Source organism: Notolepis coatsorum (genome assembly GCF_963971535.1).
Source record: "Notolepis coatsorum genome assembly, chromosome: 1".
Lineage (NCBI taxonomy): Eukaryota > Metazoa > Chordata > Actinopteri > Aulopiformes > Paralepididae > Notolepis > Notolepis coatsorum.
The window spans coordinates 43,187,217-43,213,065 of NC_140165.1; positions in this window are offsets into that span (position 1 = coordinate 43,187,217).

Sequence of the window (25,849 nt, forward strand, 5' to 3'; positions counted from 1 at the left end):
TTGGTTTGGCAGCGTTTTCTTTCTGTTTTCTTTCTTTCTGTGTGTTTTTTCTTAGGGTACCTGGCAAGCTGGGAGTGATCTCGACACATCAGGACGGGGTAGTATATGTCTGTAAAATGGACTGGGAACAAAGTGAAGGAACATGAGCTAGTTATGGATTTTTGTTCTCCGCCCATTGAATACCCAGTTTTAGGGGCTGGGGGTGTGTCGTGGTTGGTGATAGTGTTGGGAAGCATGATTCTCTGTACATTAATGAAGCTCAATAGGTTTGGTCGCTATTGGCCAAATTAGTCTTGTGTAGGGTGTGAACATGTGCAATTGATAATTGGCTTGTGAGGTGGAAGATGTGTGTTTAAGGCGGACTGTGAATTGTTGCCATACACACAGGTTACTGGGAGAATGGATGTGTCAGTGCTGAACGTCCGGTCCGGGGTGCAGCTGTCCAAAACCAGAGGAAGACGGTAACGATGTTTGAATGTGTATTCCACATCGAGAGGTGGAGAGTATACTGTTTTGACAGCATAATATAATGAGAGCCATGTGAATTTTTCAGAATTTTGAAATTTAATGATCTAGAAGCCATGAAATATATAGATAAATGATTTGGAAAAGAAAGTTGTCAAAAGCTCAGACCAGTAAAGAGAGTCTGAGGGATGGAAATTATGGATTCTCAATCAATTGTTGTGGTAGAAGTGATCCCCACTGTGCCCCGGAGCGATATATATTCACTACAGGATACGGATGGGAGAGGACACTGGCTAGTGTCTACCCAGCGGTTCCATGGGGAACCACAACACTGCGGAGAACCAGGAGACGCCTACATCTCGGGCCGGGAGAGTCTTGGCCAACGCAGTGACCGAGTCTTGAGGCTTCAGAGGGAAACGACAGACAACCAACGAGGAGACAGGCAGCTAGGCCTCAGCAACAACTCCGGCTGTCAACAGAAGCAAGGCCTCAACTATTGACCAGGGGGTCAACAAGCGAAGGGGGGGAGCTGCTATCGCCCCTATCGACCACCAGGTCGTCTAAGGAGGGGAGGAGAAACAAACCTCTTCCACTGATCCGAGGGTCAACCAGCGAAGGGGTCGAGCAGCCAGCAACGACCTCCCCATCGCTGTGAAGAATAGAAGATACTACAGCAGGGGGCTCTACCCCCTAAGAGAGGATCTCCACGAGTCAAGATGTGCTTGACAGAAGATGGGGTGTATTAGAAAGGCAATTTGCTTTCTGAGTTGCACCCAGCAGTCGTGATATTGCACCAGCTCTGAGCAATAAAGAGGAGGCAGGGTCAAATCTAGAAAACATGGACCCCCCTCCTCAAATGCTCCATTTGATCTTGGTATAAGAACAAGTTATTAAAGACTGCACATGATCACAAAAACTGAAATGGCTAATTTGAATTTTAGGATCTGAGTGTGGCAAACCATATATATGTTATCCTAATATGATTTAAAATGTCTTAAGTGTTATCTAGATAGTAGTGTGTAGAGATTGATATCTATGTTTGACATATTAAGGATAGGTAAACTATCCGAGTGGGGACTGTTGTAAAATCCAAAACATATATATCATGATTAACTAATGTGTGGAAATATTTGGGCCTCAAAACAATAATTCATAGATTTGTGTGTGTGTGGTTACATAGACTGATTGTGCAAATGCCCTCCTGGGGTGACAATGGCATAGTGGCAGCTGGGGTAAGACTACTTCCCTTTAGGGGGTAGATCAAAACCAAAGACAAAAGGTCACGTAGACATGTTATCTAGCTGGAGTTTCCTGTCACACACACAGACACTCACATACTCACACACACACATACACTCACACACACATTTTCACATACACATCCACACACACACACACAGTGATGAGGTTAAAAGGATCGCCCATGAAGTGTTATCAGCTGCTTACGGCCTGGGGACACAGACAGACACACACACATACTCACACACACACATTTTCGAATACACATCCACACACACACACTCACACACACAGAGACACACACACACACACTCACACACACACACACACACACACACACACACAGAGATCTCCAAACAAGCTAACTATTTCCTGGTATATTGTTAAAATAGTAATTTGAATCATTGAAGTAAGTTAAAATATAATTAGGTTTGGTCATACCTAAATGTCTACAATTAGTTAATGTGTCTGTGCTATTTTCATTTAGATTCAATATGATGAATTGATTGTTCTATATGGTATTGAAATGTATTCTATTAAGCTAACAGAATGATTAGATTTGTTAGATATATGTTCTGAAAGTCAAACAGACTTAGTAATAAAGAAATATATCTGTGTTTAGGTAATCAATATATCTTGAGGTACATCAAAGTACTAATAAGTCAAGTAATGTGTTTAAGTAAAAGATATAAGGAAATGAAAATGATGCAATGTTTAAACTTTGATTAATTAAGTACAGCCTCCATTTGCAGAAATGTGAAGAGGGTTTGGCCTATAAGCCAAACCCCTATTTTCAAATGCCAGCTTAAGCAGACTTGTGATTGGGGCAATAATGTGATGATGTCATCAACTCGGAGACACTGGCCTGGGCTATAAGAATGGGGTGTAATGGTGGGAGAGAAACTCAGGAACAACCAAAGGACTCTGGAACCAACAAACCCACAAGGACAGGACCTCACCCACCATCAACACCAAGGAAGCAGGCAGCAGAAGACAAAGGACTTTTTGGAGGGAAAACAGACTGCTTTGTTTTGTCAGCCAAGACAACACAAAGACCAGCAACAACTTATCAATTATCATTCTTTATACTGTAATATTAGGCTGGTTGTATCATCTTACGGCATAGTGTTTGTGATCAACAACCATAGCATCTTCTTATTGTAATTTGTATACACTCTTAAACTTTAATTAAACAACTGTTATACTATTTTCCTCCTAATTCCTTCTGCCTTTCTGCCTGCTCAGTCAGTTTGAAGAGAAGTGATCCCAGCTTTAAAGTATTGAGACACAACGCCGAGTACTAGCCAACAGGTTCTGAAGCAGAGCAGAACCGAAACAGCTTGGGAATCCACTTCAGAGTGTAGTTAGAAACCATTGACCGGAGGTAGGTGGGAGCGGTTCCCTTTGCCACACGGTATGCTAGGTCGAGGGCCTTGAAGCGGATTCGTGTTTAGCCTGATGAAGACCTCTGTGGTAAAACATTTCTTTCTTTAGTCAGTAAAGTGTTGGGAGCTGTAATCCAGTGTGTAAATATTATTGTCTTCACACATTGTCATGGATCAGAGAGGACTCAAAAGGAGATTTAGAGACTGTGTCACCACTGAGCGTATTGAACCCAATATGCACAACACAGACAGGCAGACAGTGTGCCTCCTGGCGCACATCTGGGAAGATCAGGAGGCTCCTTATGGAACATAGCGATGATGTATGGATCCAGAATTAACCATCGGGTCCGTACCACTACCAGATATGGGAGACCCCGGCCCAGACGGCGCACGTCCAGGAGCCACCGGACCACGTAGGTGGGATGGTCATCGATAATCCGGGGGCGCGGTGGAATGGGGTTAGGGGGAGACAGAGGACAGTAAGAAACTGGCTTGATCCAGGAAACATGAAACATATCGACCGAATGACGTCGGTACTACCGAGTACCGATTCACGTGAGATCCACTGGTGCCACATTTCGGTAACAAATTATTATTATTATTACGATGACGTCCACGTTTTGTTTACCACAAAACTAAACCTATGAAGTTCACGTCAACGCGCACAATACAAGCTTACCTAGGATTTTACTTGATTGAACAACAACAAAGTAGTCGGGGCAGTGCTTCCGGGTTGGCCGACCGTCCATACTAACACAATTGGCAGTGTTAGAGGGTGGGAAACCTGGCGAGGGTGGGTCCTGGTCGTTGTAAAACAGCGACTCCTACAGTTCGGTCGGGGCGCCTGCACAGCAAGGGAAGGATCTGGGAGATGTAATGTGACCTTCCACGCGTTACACTCTCCCAGTGTGAATCCGCACTGCCAGGTGAAAAGAAGCGGTGGGCTGGGTACACATGTGTCGGAGGAAGCATGTGATAGTCTCCGCCCTCCCGGACCGACGGTAGGGGGTAGGGTGCGCAACGACTAGGAAGGGGATTGGGAATTGGCATAACGACTAACATTGGGATGGGAGAAAAACGGAAAAAAAATGAGGAAAAAGATAATAAAAAAAAAAGTAGTCGGGGCAATGGCAGGCCGAAAACGGTTGCAAGTGTGGTAGGTAGATACATTTTTTAGAGACTAAAGTACAGAAAAAAGGTACCGTAGGGTACCGGTAGCGATTCACAGTGATAGAATAGCCCTGTTTTTCAATGTGTACATAATGTAAATATCTGTAGATGACAGCATCTACTCAGACGGATCTATAGATTTTAAAAGTAGCTGGCAGCCAGTGTGTGTGTGTTTGCACGGTAGACAGTGGGAGCAGCAGGCAGGATAGGGCCAAGGTCACCAGCCACAGACACCAGTGCAGCGCTGTGGCAGTCGGGTTATTGCTTATAGGTGATGGGGGCAGGGTAGAGAGAGAGAGAGAGACTGTGAGATTTGGGTCGTAGGTCAGGAGACGTAGAGGCATTGCACGGTTGCTATGGGCTGTCAGCCGTTGCTAAGGACTATAGTTTATACCTGGGAGTTATTCTGGTTTGACTCAGACTAAGGAACGAAGTGTAGACACGTAGACAGAGACCTCAGGAGCTAGAGGGTGGGGGAAGGGAAGCTGACGTGTGGCCCCCACCCTCCGGTTGCCACAAGCTAGCTTCGGCTAACAGGGAAGGCTTTTTGGATAACACTAGGCCGCGACAACCTCCGGGCTGATAGAGAGAGAGATCATTAGAATAATGAATTAAGACTTTTTCAAAGACCTTTCAGAACTGTTTTCCATCTTGTACAGAGTATGTTTATGAGAATAAACGTCAACATTCAGGAGAGGTATCCTGTGTCCAGTGTCTCGTTAATTCTTTTGACACAAATGTATCAACAGGGAAGGAGAGAGGGTATCAGTCAGTACGATCAGAAAGAGATAAACAGAACCTAGAAACTTCAAGGAGCCACAGGTGACGAGGTGATTACTGGCTGATATATCCAAATCCAACAACAGGTACCGGTATCGGTTCAAATGTGAACGGTACCCAACCCTAATTCCAGTGCTTGGGAGCATTCAAGCCTGAAAAATGAATAAAGGGACAATTATTAAACAGAAGGATTTGTAGATACAGTAATAAATTATGATCCATTTGAATTATACATGTAAATTCATATTTGACCTTGAACTTAACCTTGACCTTATTATGGCCAAATCATACATCTATGGATAGGGAAAAATCTCCTCTTTCCAATGGCAGTGTTAAATCTGGATTTAGTATTTTCCTCTAGGTTTTGCGATAAAAGAGAAATAGAATTAGCATTTTTCAGATAAATTCTTATTGTCAGTCAATCTTAAAAACATCTGTAGACAAACGTAGTGCTGGAAATATACACTTTGACTGCTGTTTTGATAGGGTTAAGGTCTTTACTCTTGGCCACATTTGAAAAAGAAACACAACATAGATTTATGATAAAAACAGGATGGTCCCCTAATTAGGGGACCCTACAGCTTACATGATACATCCATTCAATTAATAATACATTTTGGGGGGGAAAGCAATATGTCTATTCCACACCTTTCTAAAAACTCTGTGGATGGAAAATGATTACTCTACATACATTTTTATTTTAAGAACCTTACTTTTTATTTGACTTGGGTTTTGTGTTTGTTCAGCATGGGAGGAGAAGGGGAGATGTGCATATAATCCTCTTTACTGAAAAGCAAGGAACCAATAACTCCCAAGATATTACATCCTATTTTAAGCCACTGGCCTCGTGGCTCCCAGGTGTCCTCTGGGTTTAAACATATTTCATCTCCTCGAGGGCGTTGCAAGAACAAGGCGAATGAAGTACTCGCTATGCTTTTTTTATTCACAGTATTCAAAATCATATTCGAAACTCTAAGCACTCTACGTAATACACACACATACACACATAGACACACAAACATACACACACGCGGCACAACACAACAAAACACATTACGCCTCACTTTAACTCCCACACACACACACATAAACATACACACACACACATGACACAACACAACACATTATGCCCCACTTTACCTCCCACACACACACATACACACACACACACATACACACACGACACACCACATTATGTCTCACTTTAACTTACACACACACACACACACACACACACACACACACACACACACACACACACACACACACACACACACGCACGCACGCACGCACGCACGCACGCACGCACACACACACACACACACACACACACACACACACACACACACACACACACACACACACACACACACACACACACACACACACACACACACACACACACACACACACACACAGACTATCTGTTATTTTGTTTGTGTCCACAGCCTCGAGAGTCCTCTGATTGCTAATACCAAGAAAGGACACAAAGAAATGAATGTCATACATTCACATCAAGGTGTGTTTTGTTTGTGTACTGTACTGGCTGCGCAAGTCTCATTTGCTTGTGCGTTGTGGGGGCGTGTTCTCTTTAGTTTGTATCACAGCATTATGGGGGCGAGCCTACACCATGCAAAGCAAACAAACAAGAGGAAGAACAGACACAGAGGTGGACCGCAAATGTGCTAACAACTTTTTGAATTAATTATCATCCGAGGCCCACACTCTGAATACACTTTGGATAAACGTACACTTGAACGGCCCTTCTAAGGTTTCTCCCCTCCACATTGCCTGTGGTGTTTTTTTCCTATTGCTAGGTTTTTAGTGAGTTTTTCCTTGCTAAAGGGTGGGGTATGTCTGGGAGTGTTTTATTTATTTTACATTTTATTTTGGATTTCATGGTGTTTATTGTTTTGTTATATATTCGTACTGGCCACGCGTCTCGCTCTTTGCCATACTGAGATATACCTCATCTCCGGTACCTACTGTACTTCATTAACGAAAACAATGCACCCATGCACTTGACCAGGCCCCGCCCCTAGTGTCCCCTATAAGACACCGGACATGGTCACACTCGCCCTTCCTCTTTTTTGTTTTCCAACATGGACGTGCAGTGCATTCCATGAACTAGCTGTTGATGAAATGCAGAGAGAAATTGAACAATGTTGGGTTTTCGCCGGAGATTTGCCAGCCCCTGGAATCTTCTCGGCACGTTCCAACGGCACGTCGGCCCTGTCCTGGGGTTTAATTGTCTTCTGACAGCGGATCGAGGGACGTCGCACGGCGGATAGCTGTCGTGGCTAGGTCGCGCCCAGGTAGGGTCTGCGCCACTAGGAATAACAATGCTGGCATTAGTGTTGCTGCTCGTTGTCCTGTGAGACAACCGAGTTGTGTATTGGCGCAAGGGGCAGGATATCTGGCTAAACGTTGTTGTTTTTCCAGTTATCCTGGAGCGTGCGGCTAACGCTATGCTAGGGTTACTGTTCTGTTTGATTCCCCGCTGAGGGCTGTCTTTTTAAAAAAGGTCTTCCCTCCTCTTAACCATTCATGCTGACGGTCAATCGGTGTCTACTGTTGGGAGTGTTGACAGGGGCTTGTTTACCTTTTTCATGGGTGAATGGGCTGAGGCCTAGGGCTGGTGTGCTTTTTGTGAATTTATGAATGGTGTGCCGGACTGGTGTTTCTCTGGTCTGCATCCCCTTAACGTTGTGTGTATGGGCTAGCCCATTCTGCAGTGTGTTGGTGGAGTTTTAATTAATTTATTCATTAACCCCATCATGGGTGCACACCACAGTGGAGGTTGCTGGTTACATCCACCACTGGTGCTCCGTGCTTGTGAAGCAGGTGGCATCAGTCCTTTGCCTCTGGCATTTTGGAACAGTGCCCCGCCGGGCCGACGCCATGAGGTGAGTCGGCCCGGCGGGTGGCTGGTGGGCTGTTAAGCCTATACCGCCACGGTATAGAATTAGCAGCGATTAGTAACTTTGTTCGAATTGCTGTTTTTTCTGTAAAAAATGGTGTCGGGTAGCGGGGCCATGAAGGCCAGCCGACATCGAAACATCGCGCAAGGTTTTGACGTTATTAGCTTTGACCTAGCCGCAAGCTATAACCGCAGGGAGGGCTAGGATGCTTTCAACGCTTGTTTACAGACATCTTGGTTGGATTAGTCTCCCTTTGAGGGGGTGCAAAGTTTTTTTCCCTCCCCAGGGCTCCCCTCTCCGCAGAGGGACTTTCGTCTTCCGCAGGAGCGTGGGCGGTATTTGACCTAGGCCCCACACCGCCCCACACCGCCTCACACCGCGCAGCCAGAGGTGAGAGCATGGCCACGCCAGCGGCTGTGGCGAGGCCCTCAACCAGCGGCCATGTTTTCCCCGCCTGAGGTACCCTGGGCACAACGTCAACAGGTGACCGCAAGGCCGACAGCCTTGGCGGCCGAGGGATCGGCTACATTAGATGAGCATGCCCTAAAAAAACGTCGCCGTCTAGCTGTATGCAGCTCGCTCTCCAGTCACTCCTCCCCCCAACACCAGCGGGATAAGGGCTCTGATTTGTTTCCTTTGGTTGCGGGTCGTGTGTCTTCAATGAAGCGCAAGCGGCCCCACGTTTCGCTTCTCATGGGGACAGGGGCTGACACCCAGTTGATGGCTGAGACTGGGTATGTCCGTGAGAATGTTGTGCTGTCAAGCGGCTCCCACGCCCAACACATTCTGCGTCTGTGTTTGGTTGAGCCTGGTGTTACGTCTGTCAACTACAAAGGTTGTCAGCAGGGGGGCTGAGACCTCTTGAGGCAAACAGTGCGGGTTCCCCCGACCTCGCCTTCGCCAGGCCGGGTATCACGTTAGTGCCTCCCACTCCTGGAAGGCCGGCAGTGGTCTGGCAGGCGTGCGTGATTTGGGTGGTAGTAATATCACTGCAGGGCTACGGTGTGTAGGAACCCACCCTATCGGGCAGTGTGGGGGCCTCACACCTTGCATGTCCAGCTGTAGAACAACTCCTCAGCTATCCATGCTGGAGGGGTGTTCAGTGGGGGAGCTTTTGTCACCTAGTATGATGTCAGCTTCCCCCGTATCAAACCAGCCCTTTCTGTCGGGGTCCCCCCTTGGGTGCGATTGCCTCGTGGGTAGTGTCAGGGTCCGATGTCCCGACTTGCACGGTTAGCGGGTCCAGGGTTGGCTACGCACAGCGGGCGGGACCGGGCCGTCTATCTACAGTTCCTAGCGGACCAGCGTCAAATGGCGGCGGGTGCGTTTTGGGAGTATCATCACATATGGCTACAGCAGTACCATATGTCGATGTGGATGGAGAGAACGCTGAGGCAGGGACTTGTGTTTACACAACCCCACCCGTTTTCAGGTTTGGTACAGACCCTATTGTCAGGGTCACCAGCAGTGACAGCTCTGGCCAACGAGATCCAATCTCTGTGGGCGAAGCAAGCCATCGTTGTGGCCCCAAAGGAGGACGCGATGCGTGACGTTTCCTCCCGGTATTCTCTGGTGCCCGAGAAATCGGGAAGGGGGGTGTCAGACCCATGCTGGACCTGTCCCATGGAAGGTTCAGGTTTTTGGACCGTCTCCCACCTGTTGAACGCTGTCAGGTGGGGGCCTGGTTCTCCTCCATAGACCTGTAGGATGCGTATTCGCATCCCCGATCTTCCATCCTAGGGCTTACCTACGCTTCCTTTGCAGGGTTTAGCGTATGAGTACCAGAGGCTGCCGTTCGGCTATTCTCTGGCTCCCCACATCTTCACCAAGTGCGTGGTGACCGCACTGGGGCCTCTGCGTCGTCAGGGGTTACGAAGTGTATTCTGCCCTGGACGACGTTCTGGTCCTTGGCGGTCAAGGTAGATCGTCAGGTCTCATACCAGGCAGGTGGTGGAATTCCTCACCAGCCTGGGGTGTGCTGTAGACTGGAAGTAGAGTACTCCTCTTCCCAGTCAATGGGTGGAGTACTTGGGCTTATTCTAAGCTCAAGGTCTATATGGGCATCCCTCTCAGAGCATGTTATCGACACGCTCGGGAGGTTCCGTCCTAGGACGGTTAAGGCGCTGTCCTTGATGCGCCTGCTCGGTATGATGGCATCTGCTCATTCCGTGGTCCCTCTTGGCCTCCTCTTCACCTCATGAGGAGGATACAGAGGTGGTTTTCCAGTATGGAAATAGACCCGGTGAGAGGCAAGTGGAAGCGGCTAAGGTTCCCATGTCAGTACTGGGGGACCTCGCCCTCTGGGCAGGCTGTCACACGTCACGGTCTTCACCGACGCCTCCCTCACTGGCAGGACCATGCTGCCCGGTCTGCACTACATTCAATGTGTAAGGAATTGAAGGCAGTCCTTCTGGTCCTCAAACAGTGTTTTGATCAGGACGGACAACACAACGTTAGCGTCGTATATCGACAGACAGGGAGGAGTACGCTCCCCCCGTCTGCACCGGGCGGCGGTCGGCTGGCTATGGGCGTTCTCCATCTGCGCAGCCTGACGGCTCCTCACATCCCCGGCAGGGTGAATGTGGGTGCAGGTGTGATGTCGCGGGGCGGTCCTCACCCTGACGAGTGGGGATCACGTCCGGACATAGTCGGGCAGGTCTGGGACCGATTCCGTGGCTGCCCGGGATTCTGTAAGTTTTTCCCCCATACATCTGTTAGGTCAGTTGTTGGTGCGGATACATCGGGAGCGCAGGACCTTGATCCTGATCGCGCCGGACCGGGGCACAGCTGTGTGGTTCCCGGTCCTGATCCAGCTCTTGATAGCCCCGCCGTGGCCTGTTCCTTGGTCGTCGTGGGCCCTCTCTCAGGCGCACAGGTCTCTGTGGCAGTTCCCTGTGCTGGGCCAGCCGCTGATGGTTTGGCTGTTGAGAGGGTGAGTCTGGAGGGGATGGACCCTTCTGTGGTCAACACCATCCGGAATGCGCATGCTCCCTCCACTATCGCGGTTTACGTGGGTAGGTGGCGTATTTTCCAAGAGTGGTGTAGAGTGGGGGGCTTGAACCCGGTGTCCTGCCCCCTGGACGCTGTCCTTTCCTTCCTTCAGTCTATTTTGGGTAGACTGTCGGCTTCGACGGTGAGGGTATATGCCACGGCTATATCCTCTTGTCATGTGGGGTTTGAGGGCGTTACGTTGTTCAGCCACCCTCTTTGAAGCGTTTCCTGCTTGGCGCTCTGCGCCTTAAGCCGGTGGAACGTTTTCTGTCTCCGAGTTGGGACCTCCACCTGGTCCTCGGCCGGTTGTCTGAGGCCCCATTTGAGCCTCTTGAGCAGTTGTCTTTGGAACAGCTGTCTTTCAAGACTGCATTCCTGCTGGCCATCACCTCCGCTAAGCGTGTGGCTGAGCTTTGTGCTCTCTCGGTGCGGCCTGAGTGCTTGTCTATTCGTGTCAATATCGGTTGCGACTCTGAGGCCTAATCCAGTCTTCGTGCCAAAAAATATCCGGAGCTCTTTTCGCTCCAGGGATATTGTGGTTCAGGCGTTTCATCCGCCTCCTCACACTGGTGAGTTAGAGGCGAGCCTTCACCTGTCGTGTCCAGTCCGGGCTTTGGGGGTTTACCTCAGCCGGACTCAGGATATCAGGGCTACCGATCAGTGTCCGGCCCATGGGGATATTAACATATGTTGTCGGGCCTTACAAATACATTTGATTTGATTTGAATTTGATTTGATAAAAGGTCATAAGTCACATAATTCGGTAGCACTTTATAATAACACCCTGTTATAATAAATTTATAAGGTATTTGTAGATAATGAACTAATCATGAACAAACCATTTATATACATTCATAAATGATTATTAAATCATTTATAACTATATTTGTATACCATTTACAAAGTATTTATAACGCATTAGTGGATAATGAACTAATCATGAACAAACCATTTATATACATTCATAAATTATTATTAAATCATTTATAACTATATTTGTATAACATTTACAGATTAGTTCTACATTATTTATAACTCATTATCAACATTGTTTGTACTTGATTTGTTCATCATTAAATAATGTTGTTTAATGTGTAGTAACACATTTGTAGATGCTTTGAAAAATGGATATGAAAAAACGACTATAGTGTATCTCCATTTATTTTTCATGTTCAACAAATTATTTGTTAAGACATTCATAAAACATTTATAAAACATTTGCAGATGCTATCGTGGGGGCCAATCTAAAGTGAAGCCTATTCATCATTAACAAATGTCTAATACAGTTCTGTATCGCTAGTGGCTTAGCTTGGCATCGCCTTCTGCACTATCTCGCGTACGTGCACGCGTACTGAATAAACCACAAATGTACCTCTAATACCAGTATTAGTCTGACCACACCCCTCATCAGCTTACCTTCATAAGCAGGTGTGTGGTCACCTGCTCTCCTCCTTCTCGCTTTCACCACAAGGAAGAGGTGCCTCGGTAGATCCCCACACTTGACACCATGATGGAAGAAATTGGATTAGGAACAGCTTGGGAAACAAGGATACGTTGACATCATATCTTTATTTTCTCTCTCACTATTTTCGAGAAAATACGGCGATATTGTCTTCGTACTGGAGTGTCTAGAAGATGATGATCATTCTACAAACCCTCCACCGGTTTTCGTATTGGGAGCACGCCGCTGCATGCTTCTCAACTGCAGTTCCTTGCTGTGTTTGTTGGGGTGAAACCTGTCAGGCCACAGCTGAACTGTCGGACATGCCGCTGTTGTGAGGAGCGGTGCGTTCCAGGTTGGGTGAGTAGTGTTTGCTGGCGGGCTCCACTTGTCTGTTAGTGCTATGGGGGCTACTAGACGAAGTTTATGGAAACCGGCCCCAGGCTAGGGTCCTTTGTTTAGCCGTCTAGGCGACAGAAGGCCTTGGTCTGGCGACCATTATAGTTTTAACTAGTGGGCCGCGACCATTGACACTGGTGATCCCTGTGTGTTCTGGACGAGTGGATTCTCTCTGTCACCGTGTTAAGACCCCATCTTTCATATCCAAATGAGAGTATTCCTTCACGAGGGGATATGTGCATGTAATGTGCGATAGCGGCAGATTCATGTTCAAAGTCAGCTATACAGGCCAGTTGGTACTGTGCTGATTCCGCCGGACGTGTTATTGTCACCGTTGTGAAGCGGTGTTGACGTCTTGTTTTCCCTTTTCTCTTAAAAAGTGAGGAGGGTTCAGAACGGCGGCCTGTCTGGGTGAGTGTTATGTCATTGTTTACATGTTCATAGCTTACGGTTAGCCGGTCGGTGGCCTGGCGCGGGGTGGCTTGGCTTCTCGCGCGCCGCCGGGAGCTCGCTCCTGATCGCGTGCGTCGTAGATCGGCGTCTCGCGAGCGGAAGCGATAGCACCCGAACGGCTGGAGCAGCCGTTAGCTTGATGCTATTCTGTTGAACGTGCTTTGATTTTTAACATGTTTTACACTTTTGACCACGACGTCATCCTTGACAGGGGATGTTCGTCAACCCTGCCCGAGCCTAGACGGGGATTGCGTCAACAAAGAGGACTGTAGCGACTGGTGGAGCGGCGACGCTGCCCGGATCGAACAACACGGGACGCTTGTGACTGCACTTCGCTGATCTGCGTTCCGGGCAGGTACGGGGTTGGCCAGACCCTCATAACACGTCTTCTGGTTTTACCTTGCTAAATGTATTGTGAATGACGGTGTTTTTTCCCAAAACGTGTGTTGTTGCAATGCATTTGAGATACGTTGCGGGTTGTGTGTGAGCTGTTTTTGTCACTGGCAGTAGCTTCTCCGTGCAGGTCGTGATGTATTGATCTGGTTGTTGTGTGAGAAACATCATGGTGTTTATGTGTACCGTGTACTCACTACTAAGGCAACTAACCTATGAAGCTATGCTTGGTGACGAGTGAGTAAAAGAATGTTCTTTCTCAGACTGTAATGACAATGGACAGTGAGTTCACACATTAACAGGTTTTCCTGTTTTAACTGGCCGTATTGTGGGTAAAATAGGAGGATTGTGTTTTTCCCCCCCGGTTCCCTGGGGACTTTATCACCTCCTATCAGACATGTTGTGCATTAATTGTGTCTTTTGTGTGGTAGGGATACGATGTGACTCTCAGCTTGATTGCTGAGGTTGTGCTAATCTGCTGGAGAAACTTATTTCCTAAAGGGAAATTGGTTTGGTTGCTGTCATGTGGGCTTAGCAAGGCCTGTGGTCGATACTAATCAAGAATGATGTATTCTCTCATTGTGATGATGATGGGTTGTGTGTGTCATGTGACCTACAACTGGGTTGTACTGACCACAGAAGCACATGTGTATGTTGGACCGGGGTTCTTAGAGCCCTCTCTATTCTGTGTTTTTCCTTAGTAAAAATCAGATAGCAGGTTAGCTCGTGCGCTGTGTGGAGCTGTGAAACGCTTCATAGAGTTGACTATGACTGTGTCATATTTTCTTTTTGTCGTTACGTCGTATCATGGGTGTGGGGTCGTAAAGGGGTGAACTGGTAACCTTTCCTCTCCCCGTTGTTCTGTCGGTCAGGGGTACACCCCCTGTCCTTCAAGGTTCCCGTCACGTGGCGGTTCGGCACGTTACGGGGGGGGGGGGGGGGGGGGGGAGGGAGTTCCTGGTCCCACGGCCTGGTATATTGGGCGTGTGCACCGCAGGAATTCCCCCGCCATAGAGTACGTCACCGTGCGCGTCTCTGTTGGTAGGACTTCCGTGTGCTGTTCAGGTCCATGTGATGGATCTGTTTTCAGGGGGGGTGGTCAGGGCTCCTCCTCACCAAGCGCCTACTCAGGCCTTCTGTGAGTTCGGACTCCTTCTTCCATGTGATCCATGTGAGGAAGCCTCCATCAGAGTACAGAGCCTTCCTCCTCAGATTGTCAAAGTGAGTGGACCCTCTAGAAGGGTCCTTTTCTATTGTATGTATATTCGATTCAATTCGTTTATTGAGTGTGTATGGGTTCGGTGCCTCTTCCCCGGAGGCCCTAAAACCAGTTTTTTACATGGCTCGAGGTGCAATATATTCTTTTCAATCTGTACAGCTCGCGTGGGAAGTCTCTCTGGGGATCCCCGTCTCTTTCCTATGGGAGGGTGGTGGGATGTAAAAATGTGAAAAATTTTTACCCCGGCTGTGTAGACTGGGATACATACTGTTGATGCTTCCTTCTTTCTATTCCAGAAGTGTTGGAGTTAGGGAGTGTCACACCCCTCTTGTCGTTCCCCTGGGCGCCTTGGGGATTCAATGGTAGGTCTAAATAGCCTGTTCATTGATGGGGGTGTGTCCCGACGCACGTATAGTGCTAGCTCGCTGTAAACAGGCGATTGACTGGCACGCCTTAGTTGCTTGTGGTTGAAACAGCGTTTTTATAAAGCAACTGAGATGGGGGTTTTTCCTCTTCCGGCGACCACATCCCATGACCTGGGTGGGTTGTCGACGGATCCTCGTTCATGTCTGGGGGATGATGACGGGATGGATCTGAACATATGTAGTGGGGTCTCACGCCCTTGGGGTGGGCCACCAGGCGCGGTTCGTCCCGACGTCTGGGTGGCGCCTTCTTTTCATGTTAAGATCAACACGCATATCTGCCCTTTTCCTGGGGCATGTCGGCGTGGTTAGGGCACGGGACTGGTTCTGGTCACGCTGGTCCAGATCAGTTGAACCCGTTGTCCGCCGGGGATGCAGATCTGCTGTTCTGGTACCCTGAGGGACTTGGGCTTTTTTCAGGGGGAAAAATGCCAGGTCGGTCTGGGTGTCACAGGGTTAAGCGCTATGGAGACCCTGGTTGGGTATGTTTTTACTCAGCACTGTCGTCATGGCTTACAGCCATGCCATTCTGTACGCGCTCGATCTCGTCGGATCTCGGCCGCTACACAGGTTGGTCCTGGTTAGTACTTGGTTGGGAGACCGCCGGGGAATACCAGGTACGGTGTGCTTAGGGGCTGGTTCTCCATTGTTTTTCGCTCCTCTCTCACGCATGGCGAAGAGGGGCCTGTGGGGGTGGTTTTTTGACCTCCTCTGGTGACCCTGTGCTTCCCGTACCGCCAGGCCCGGTCCGAAGTGATGTTTGCGACCCGTAGGCCTGGGTTAACCCTTTTTGGAAACTGAAACACTTGTACTGCGGTATAGCCGGTGTATACCCGCAGGTGTGTTTTGGAGTTTTTTCATGAGGGGTTATAGGAACAACCACCGCATTGGGTAACACCGAGGTGGTTGATTCCCTGGTGTGTTGGAGCAGTGTCAACTCCCGGGTTCACCGGTTGAGGGTGCCCCTGCACGTTCATGACGTCTGCCAATCGTGTCAGCCTTCTCTGCCTCGACCCCTCTGGGTGGGGGTTGTTAAATGGAGGCTTGGTCATGCAACACCGCCAGCTTACGCTCCTTCCGCCGGGGCGGCTGTGTTCAGCTGTCCCCTCTGGCGCCTGTCTCGTCCGCAGTCTCCAGGCTAGGGTTAACAGCCTGTTGCCTGGTTTTTCCCCGGTGCGCTGCCTGCTTCCGTTGGTTAACCTTTTTTGTGTGCTTACGGCCATGCTGACTGCCTATTCTGCAGGGTCAGTGTGCCAGGCGGTGTACTATTGGGGGGACGGGGCCCGCTCGGCTTACTGGCCTGGTTGGTTCCGCCTGGGAATACCAGGTGCAGTAACTGAGGGGCCTTTGTCCGAATACGCTGGCGATGTGGGGGGCGGGGCACTACGTGCCCACCTGGTGGGGTCTTGATGCTGGCATCATGGACTTCTCCGGGCCCCCATTCCAGGGAGTCCAGTCCTTTTGGTGGGTCTGGGTCTTCCTTCGTGCTCCGCTGCTACGGCCTTGCCACGGGGTTGGGTTTGCCCTTGACCCCGTGATTCTGGGGGCAGTAACGAGGTTGTTCCTCCGTTCGTTCCCGGGTGGCATGCGGGTTGTGCGTGTGTGTAGTCGTGGGTCAAGCCACGGTCTGCTCACCCTGTGCGTTGAGTTGCTTGAGTGCCTCTTCGCACGGTCGGGTCCGTCGCCCTCCCGTGACGTCCCTAATAGGGGGGCTACCCTCCATTAGGGGGGGTCGGGGGGGCTCGGCCCTCCCTGTTCTGATGGTTTTGGGGGGCTGTCAGCGGGGTGTATTTGTCAGCCAAGTGGCTCCGCTTGGCCTCCCTTGTGCAGAAGGCGATGCCAAGCTAAGCCACTAGCGATACAGAACGTTAGGTTATGACTATAACCAAGTTCTGTTAGCTAGGGGCGATGCTTGGCATCGGACGCCGCTGCAGCCCTTGTCCTCACCTTGTGGTGAAAGCTTGGGAAGGAGGAGAGCAGGTGACCACACACCTGCTTATGAAGGTAAGCTGATGAGGGGTGTGGTCAGACTAATACTGGTATTAGAGGTACATTTGTGGTTTATTCAGTACGCGTGCACGTACGCGAGATAGTGCAGAAGGCGATGCCAAGCATCGCCCCTAGCTAACAGAACTTGGTTATAGTCATAACCTAACGTTAATTATTTGTTTACTTTTTCATCACATGTTACAAATGTTGTAGGCAGCTTTCGGATACACCCTTCTTTGTGACATCAAACAGTGACAGAATTAGGACTAAAGATAAATGCAATTTTATTAACATATAAAATACATGTGCATGACATATAGTGTAACATCGGGGGGACCCATGAGTACCCTGGCCAGGTAGAGCATCTAGAGAGGAAGTCTCACGCGAGCGAGACTTGACGTCACGTGTGTTGCCGTCTGTTTGAATGGAAGCACAAGTTATCCGTGCTGCGTCTATACTTTCGCTTTTAATAAGGTATGAGCAGGTTAAACACCTTTTTTTATTGGTAAATCTATTCCATAATTTCCGACCTACAAACAACTCTTATGTTGTGTAGACGTTCGTGTAGATGTGGTGGCCGCTAACGTTACACTTGTTCGACACGACACACAAGAGTAATAATTATTTGTGTCTTGTCATCATCACTGAGCACACATTAGGAACAAATGTAACGTTAGCGGCCACCACATCTACACGAACGTCTACACAACATAAGAGTTGTTTGTAGGTCGGAAATGATGGAATAGATTTACCAACAAAAAAAGGTGTTTAACCTGCTCATACCTTATTAAAAGCGAAAGTATAGACGCAGCACGGATAACTTGTGCTTCCATTCAAACAGACGGCAACACACGTGACGTCAAGTCTCGCTCGCGTGAGACTTCCTCTCTGGCCAGGATACTCCTGGGTCCTAGTGTCCCCCGATGTTACACTATATGTCATGCACATGTATTTTATATGTTAATAAAATTGCATTTATCTTTAGTCCTAATTCTGTCACTGTTTGATGTCACAAAGAAGGGTGTATCCGAAAGCTGCCTACAACATTTGTAACATGTGATGAAAAAGTAAACAAATAATTAACTGTATTAGACACTTGTTAATGATGAATAGGCTTCACTTCAGATTGGCCCCCACGATAGCATCTGCAAATGATTTATAGATGTTTTATGAATGTCTTAACAAATCATTTGTTGAACATGAAAAATAAATGGATACACTATAGTCGTTTTTTCATATCTATTTTTCAAAGCATCTACAAATGTGTTACTACACATTAAACAACATTATTTAATGATGAACAAATCAAGTACAAACAATGTTGATAATGAGTTATAAATAATGTAGAACTAATCTGTAAATGTTATACAAATATAGTTATAAATGATTTAATAATCATTTATGAATGTATATAAATGGTTTGTTCATGATTAGTTCATTATCCACTAATGCGTTATAAATACTTTGTAAATGGTATACAAATATAGTTATAAATGATTTAATAATCATTTATGAATGTATATAAATGGTTTGTTCATGATTAGTTCATTATCTACAAATACCTTATGTATTATAACAGGGTGTTATTATAAAGTGCTACCCATAATTCTTCTCCTCCTGTTACCGTAGCATTATTGAGCGGGTTCTTTTGTATGGTACCATCTGTTTGTCTTTTTTTTTCTTCCCATATGCTTACAGTCACCAATGGTAGAACGGGCAGCATGGTGGCGTGGTGGGTAGCACAGCAAGAAGGCCCTGGGTTCGAATCCTGACGGGAGGCCTTCTTGTGTGGAGTTTGCGTGGGTTTCCTCTGGCTACTATGGTTTCCTCCCACACCATAAAGACACAAATGAAAGTATCGAAATCTAGCTCATTAGCTAACTCTGGCACATTTACATTGAAGTGGAAACAGAAAATGTTGATTATTATGCACTGTCCCTGGGTAAAAAAATCTAAAATAAACTTAAACTTAATAAGAATAAACTCTTTAGGGCGGCCGGGTAGCGCAGCGGACTAAGCGTCTGTCTACCACCACAGAGACAGTGGGATCGAATCCAGCTGTGGTGCTTCCAGGTTGGCCGACCGTCCATACTAACACAATTGGCAGCGTTAGCAGGTGGGAAACCCGGCGAGGGTGGGTCCTGGTCGTTGTAAACAGCGACTCCTACAGTTCGGTCGGGGCGCCTGCACAGCAAGGGAAGGATCTGGGAGAGGTAGTGTGACCGTCCACACGTTACACTCTCTCAGTGAGAGTCCGCGCTGCCAGGTGAAAAGAAGCGGTGGGCTGGGTACACATGTGATGGAGGATTGAGGAAGCATGTGATAGTCTCCACCCTCCCGGACCGACGGTAGGGGGTAGAGTGCGCAATGACCAGGGAGGGGATTGGGAATTGGCATAACGACTAACATTGGGAGGGGAGACAAACGGAAAAAGAATGGGGGAAAAGATAATAATAAAAAAAAAATAATAAACTCTCTAAATATAACCCATTTTGCCAGCACACACATTGCTATTCCGAACCCCAACTTATCCGATTGTAAGCAAGTGAGTAGTTTATTTAGGATACCACCTTTCACAGAGCAGTAACAAAGTGCTTCCCAAAGAAAATAAATACAAATGTTAAATGTAATATTTTTTTTTAAATAAGACCATACAATTGTAAAAAAGAAGAAAAAATAAACATTCAAACATAAGCAACGAGGACATTAAAAAAAAATTAAGAAAAGGCCACTTTGAATAAATTAGTCTTCAGCTGCTTTTGTGTGTCACATTCGCAAAGCACTCACAATCATTTGTGACCCAGACCATCCACTCTACCAGCCCTTTATCCCATTCCTTCCTGACGTAGGTATAGACAGAATGTGCAAAAAGGCCCGTTTTAGCAAGAGCTTTGTTTCCACAGCCATATGAGGTTTAAGTGACCTCCTCTTTAGATTAAAATAAATCTGTGGTCGAGTGTCAATCAGTGTCTTTATCTCTGCTGTGTGACAACTGTAATTTAACCATCTAAAGCAGTGTCGCGCCCACATGACACTATGTTTTGAAAAAAATTAAATATCTTTGAAAGCGTCTGTGATGGAGTTTCAGTGTATCTGAGATACACTATTTCTGCCTGAATTTAAAGTATCTCTCTATCGCACCTGTGGTGTTCTTAATTTACCTTAAAAGATGAGGAAGAGAGTTTAGCAGTTTCAAAGGTTTATTCCAGAGTGAATGAACAATGTTGTGTGTGTCAGAACAAGTATACAGTGGTTCTTTAAACTGTTACAAACAGCATACCGTCAGCACTTGTGGCCAACAAAGGTCAGGAGTTCCTCTGAGCTGGAGTCTTAGTTTAGACGAGAGACGGCTCTCATATATGTACTGTAGGAATGTCTTTTGAATTTGCTCACATGTCACAATCACTTTATTTTTTTTTATCCACTTTTTCTCCTTATCTTTCTATTTTTCTCCCATCCCAATTTCGCCTCGCCAATTCTCCCTTCAATTCTCCCCTCCCCTGTCTCTAACGTTGCTAGACTATGCCTCCCACTGGTCGGCTGCAGTGAGGACCAAGCCTTGCATCACGTGTCCCCTCCGGTACACGAGGAGGCAGCTGTCGCAACTTTTCAGCTGTACAGCGCGATCTCTCAGTGGCGAATGTAGCGCGTGGGAGGCTCACGCTTCCCCTGTTACTTCCTGATTCTGCTGTACAGGCGCACCAACCGACCTGTAGGAGTCTCTGTCCACAACGTTCTCAGGTCCCTGCACGATTCCAGGGTGCTGAAGAGTGCGAGGAAGATCATGGCCGACCCCTGCCACCCCAGACACAGCCTCTTCACCCTGCTCCCCTCTGGGAGAAGGCTGAGGATCCCAAAGGCTGTGAAAGCTCGTCACAGACTGAGCTTCTTCCCCTCAGCCGCCAGGCTGATCAATGCCTCAGGCCCCCCCCCCCCCCTCTGCCCCCAAGTGACACTGGCACAATGACACTGCACTGCACTAGTCTTTACTGGAACTCTGCACTTTACACTCTATATATATGTATTTAAATTATTAATCCTCGACTGCACTGTTTTTGTCCTGTGTCTGTGTTGGTGTTGTTGTTACTGTGAAAAAAGAAATGAAAAATGCATACACTGTAATGCCGCAACAATTACCAATGTGGTTTTACACAAATGGCTTAATAAAGGAATCTGAATCTGAATCTGTCTGATCCCCACCCACCAGCTTTCCCACCCCTAACACTGCCAATTGAGTGCTCAGACAGAACATTGAACTGTCCACACACAAGCACACATGAACACACACACGACACGCACACTGTGCACGCTCACACACGAGCAGCCACTTAACACTTTAACATGAGCGGTCACACACTCATGTCGCACACACGCACACTTATGGCCAAAGGAAAGGACACTTTAAATTAGAATAACAGGAACAGTGTATTGCACTACCAAAGCTAACTAGCATGTCCCATATGCTCTGTAAATAACTATGTACAGATACCGAGATGTCACTCCATGTTACCTGTTACCTGTTACTGCACAATGTTGTTTTCTTCTTTTGATTCTATTATATGTACCACTGTATTGCACATCGTTGCGGGCAAGACCACCCGCATTTCATTGTATACCTGTATGCCGTGACAATTAAAACTCTTGACTTGACTTGACTTGTGTTAGTATGAATGACCAGCCAAGCTGGTAGCAACGCCGAGAGCTGGGCTCGAACCCAGCATCTCCTGCATTGGTGGCGAGCGCCTTGCCCACTGCGCCACTTAGCCGCCCCCACATGTCACAATCACTTGTGTCTGAATTACTCACACACCCACATCCTGTTTGGCTGAGCGTGGACGTTTGGCATAGAATTTACCAAAATATTGAAACATCTAGATTGGTATTTTTCAGCCTTCCACATGCAGACTGGTAAATCCATTGCTTCTATCTATCTCCCACTTTTAGCTCGGTATGGCAGAACAATATCCAAATTGCTGAGGGAAAGGTGCATTTGCACCAGATTTCACATGAATCATACTCTGAATCATAAAAGGTATAACACTTGATACGGACTCAAAGAATAAGCTCACAACACAAATATAACACTATCTCCAGGCGAACCTTTGTCTATGTAGGCTTTGGAGGGTCAAGTCAGTGTCCCTGTAAATCCTGTATTTTGTGCAAGTCTGCATGTCTTACTTGTTTGTGTTATGTATGCACCTTACTGTGGAAAAGAGTAAATATTTCTAAATACGGATTACATAAATTCAGACTACAGCTCGGTCTTAAACAATAAGTATTCTGTTTTCTCACCCAAGCTTGACAAATAAAAGTGCCCTTCTATTCCTGAAGATGTCGAGTTGTTCATATTCATCCAGCTCAAGAAAGTGCTTATCTTACATCCTTGTAAAACAGAACAGTACAAATAAATATGCTATTAACTGTTATTATTATGTTATTATTAACTTTGGGGGAATGTTTTTTGTTGTTGTTTGTATTTTGCAACGTGCAATACTGAACAATTCAAATCAAATCAAATCAAATCAAATGTATTTGTAAGGCCCGGCAGCGTGAATACTTTGGGCAGCCGAAGAGTGCTTCCGCATTGCCCTGATTGGCCGACGCCCGCCTACCCCCGTTTCGCCCTACGCCGCTAACGCGCGCATGCGCATTCGATTCCCATCAACACATAGGTTAATAGGTGCGTTTTAATAGGTTTTGCAGCGGCGGTAATAATAGCAATACTTAGAATAATAATTAAATTATGCTGTATCACCTTACTTCAGTATTGATTAAGTTGATATGGAGGTTTTATAGCAAACACAACCAGTGCTTCAATCCATATTAATGATTTCTCGCTCCATGCTGTCATTATTGACCCCGGATGTCCATTTCATAAAACACAATGAAATGTTGACCTGTTGTACATTTAATATCACAGGAGGCACCTTTCACTCAGGAATTCATGTTCTGGTACCACCCCGATCCGTCCTTCAAGGCCCTGTGATTAATTATCACATGGACGATATGAATACTAATCTATTACGTGCGTTGGTTTGGACGTGATACTGAATCAGACGGTCAAGGAGCCTGTCATGATGGATTGATTGATTGATTGAAAACTTTATTAACAGATTGCAGAATGGGTACAATACAGTACAGCTCAATACACACAATTGTTAAGGGGATGCAGACCAGAGAAAGACTTTCGTCTTGTTTCCACCAGGGTCCCCCATTTTCAATTCATCAGGACATATATGACATACATGACATACAGATAGTCAGTACTGCTACATCTATACATTTATGACATACCAGATTTGCAAATACAGTACTGTTTGTGATACAGAAGGAGTCAAGAAAAGGGAGTATATACATTTGACGTAGAAACTGTACATTGGAGGAGGTTGGGTGGGGGGGGTTGGGTACACTGGGATATTGACAACCATACTGGGTAATTTACATTGGAGGTGGTTGGGGGGGGGGGGGGGGCACACTGTATAGACAAGCAAAACTGTACATTGAGGGGGGGGAGACTCTGTACAAACAAACAAAATTGTACATTGGACTATTGACAAAACCATACTAGGTAAATGACTGTACATTGGAGGGGGTTGGGTTAGGATATTTACAGGGGCCAGTGTTGAATTGCAGTCTCCCGTAGGTGTCTCTTGAGAGAGGTTTTGAAAGTGGGTAGTGATCCACATTCCTTTACAGCTTTGGGTAGGGCGTTCCACATTGATGTGGCATAATTGCGAAACGTGTTTAGTCCCTTATTTGAGCCGAATCTGGGTTTAACATGATTTGTGGAGCTCCCTCTGGTGTTGTGATCGTGGTATTCACTGACCTTTGGGAAGTATTTTGCCATGTACATGGGTACCTTGGTCGTGTAGTGTATCTTGTAGACCAGGCCCATTGCAAGTTGCTGTACTCTGTCATCTACTCTAAGCCATCCTAGGTCACCTCCCTTTCTGCCGGTAATGGGGGTCATTATCAGCTGAAAAAACACAAACGAAAATACAGCTTGAAAAGACCAACACTTACACAACGATGTCTAATTGTACTACTTGCAACTACTTGTGTTTGATCACTTGAACAATAAACAGGCAACTTGACGACTTGCAAGCACATTTGATCTTGAGAGTAGCATAGTCGACTGTTCAAACTGGACCATTTCTAAATGTAACCTGCACTATTTATAGGCTACAGAGCATGTGTGCTGTTACGGTCTCAAAGGCATTGTGAAGCGTGTGCCGATGTCTGCTTTGTTTTGCAGCAGGAGAATATCTCTCTCTCTCTCTCTCTCTCTCTCTCTCTCTCTCTCTCTCTCTCTCTCTCTCTCTCTCTCTCTCTCTCTCTCTCTCTCTCTCTCTCTCTCTCTCTCTCTCTCTCCGATCACCTACTCTACTCTGAGAGGTTTTGATGATGATGGTCAGTAGTGTGGCACTCTGTGCGTGGTCAGTAGTGTGTCACACCACCAAAGGCCCAGAGAGCCCCAGTATTTGCATTTACATTTTGTCATTTAGCTGACACACAAGTCAGCAGGAAGGGTACAACTCTTACAACTGAGTAACAATGTTCATCAAACAGTGCTGAAACTTGGGTGCTGCAGTGGTCTGAGGCGGCCAGAGGATGTACTGTAGAGCGGAGGGGTCTTGAGGGTGTGTAGTTACAGACCATTGACCAGGTAGGCGGGAGCCGTTCCCTTCATCAAGCGATATGCCAGGTCGAGGACCTTGAAGCGAATTTGTGCGACGATGGGGAGCCAGTGCAGGTCCCTAAGAAGCGGGGTACCATGCACTGTAATTTTTTTTTTTAAATATCACAGGAAATTCACTGTATTATTTTACAGATTACCTTTGTTTTTTAAGTGTAAATACCATAGAAATACAGTAAATTACCTTTTATCAAAATATTAACCATTAAATAAAGGTTGTAATCTGTAAATGTATTTTCTCAGGAATGGGCGGAGGAACCTGCAGGTTCTGATCGTTGTGGTGATGTGAGCGGAGAAGTTCAGCCAGTCGTCAAGGACTACAGCATGGTTCTTGGCGGTCAGGGACGAGGAGGCTATGCTACATTTTCCACTGTGATGGAAAGGTCGGTCAGCGGGGAGGATTTGGCCGGCAGGTGAAGCTGTTTTGCTTAGGTGCAGTTTGAGGTTGTTGGTCGTCATCCAGGCGGAGATGTCAGACAGACAGAGACATGGATATCTGAGGGAGGGAGAAAGGGAGAGGAAGAGTTGAGTATCATCGGCGTACCAATGATAGAGAGGGCATGAGACGTGTCTATTTGGTGTAGAGGGAGAAGAGGGAGGGGTCCAAGGGCCGAGCCCTGGGGGACACCCGTCCGAATACTCATGATACTCGGTAGGAGTGGTCGAGGTAGGATATCAGCCATGCCAGCGCAGAGCCAGCCACTCCCATTCTTGTGAGCGATGCGAGGAGCATCTGATGGTTGACTATGCCGAAGGCTGCTGACAGGTCCAGGAGGATCAGGACAGAGGACAGGTCCTTCGCTTTTGCTAAGTGGAGAGCCTCTGTGACCGCTATGAGGGCCGTCTCTGTGGAATGACCAGTCATGAAGCCTGACTGGTTAGGGTC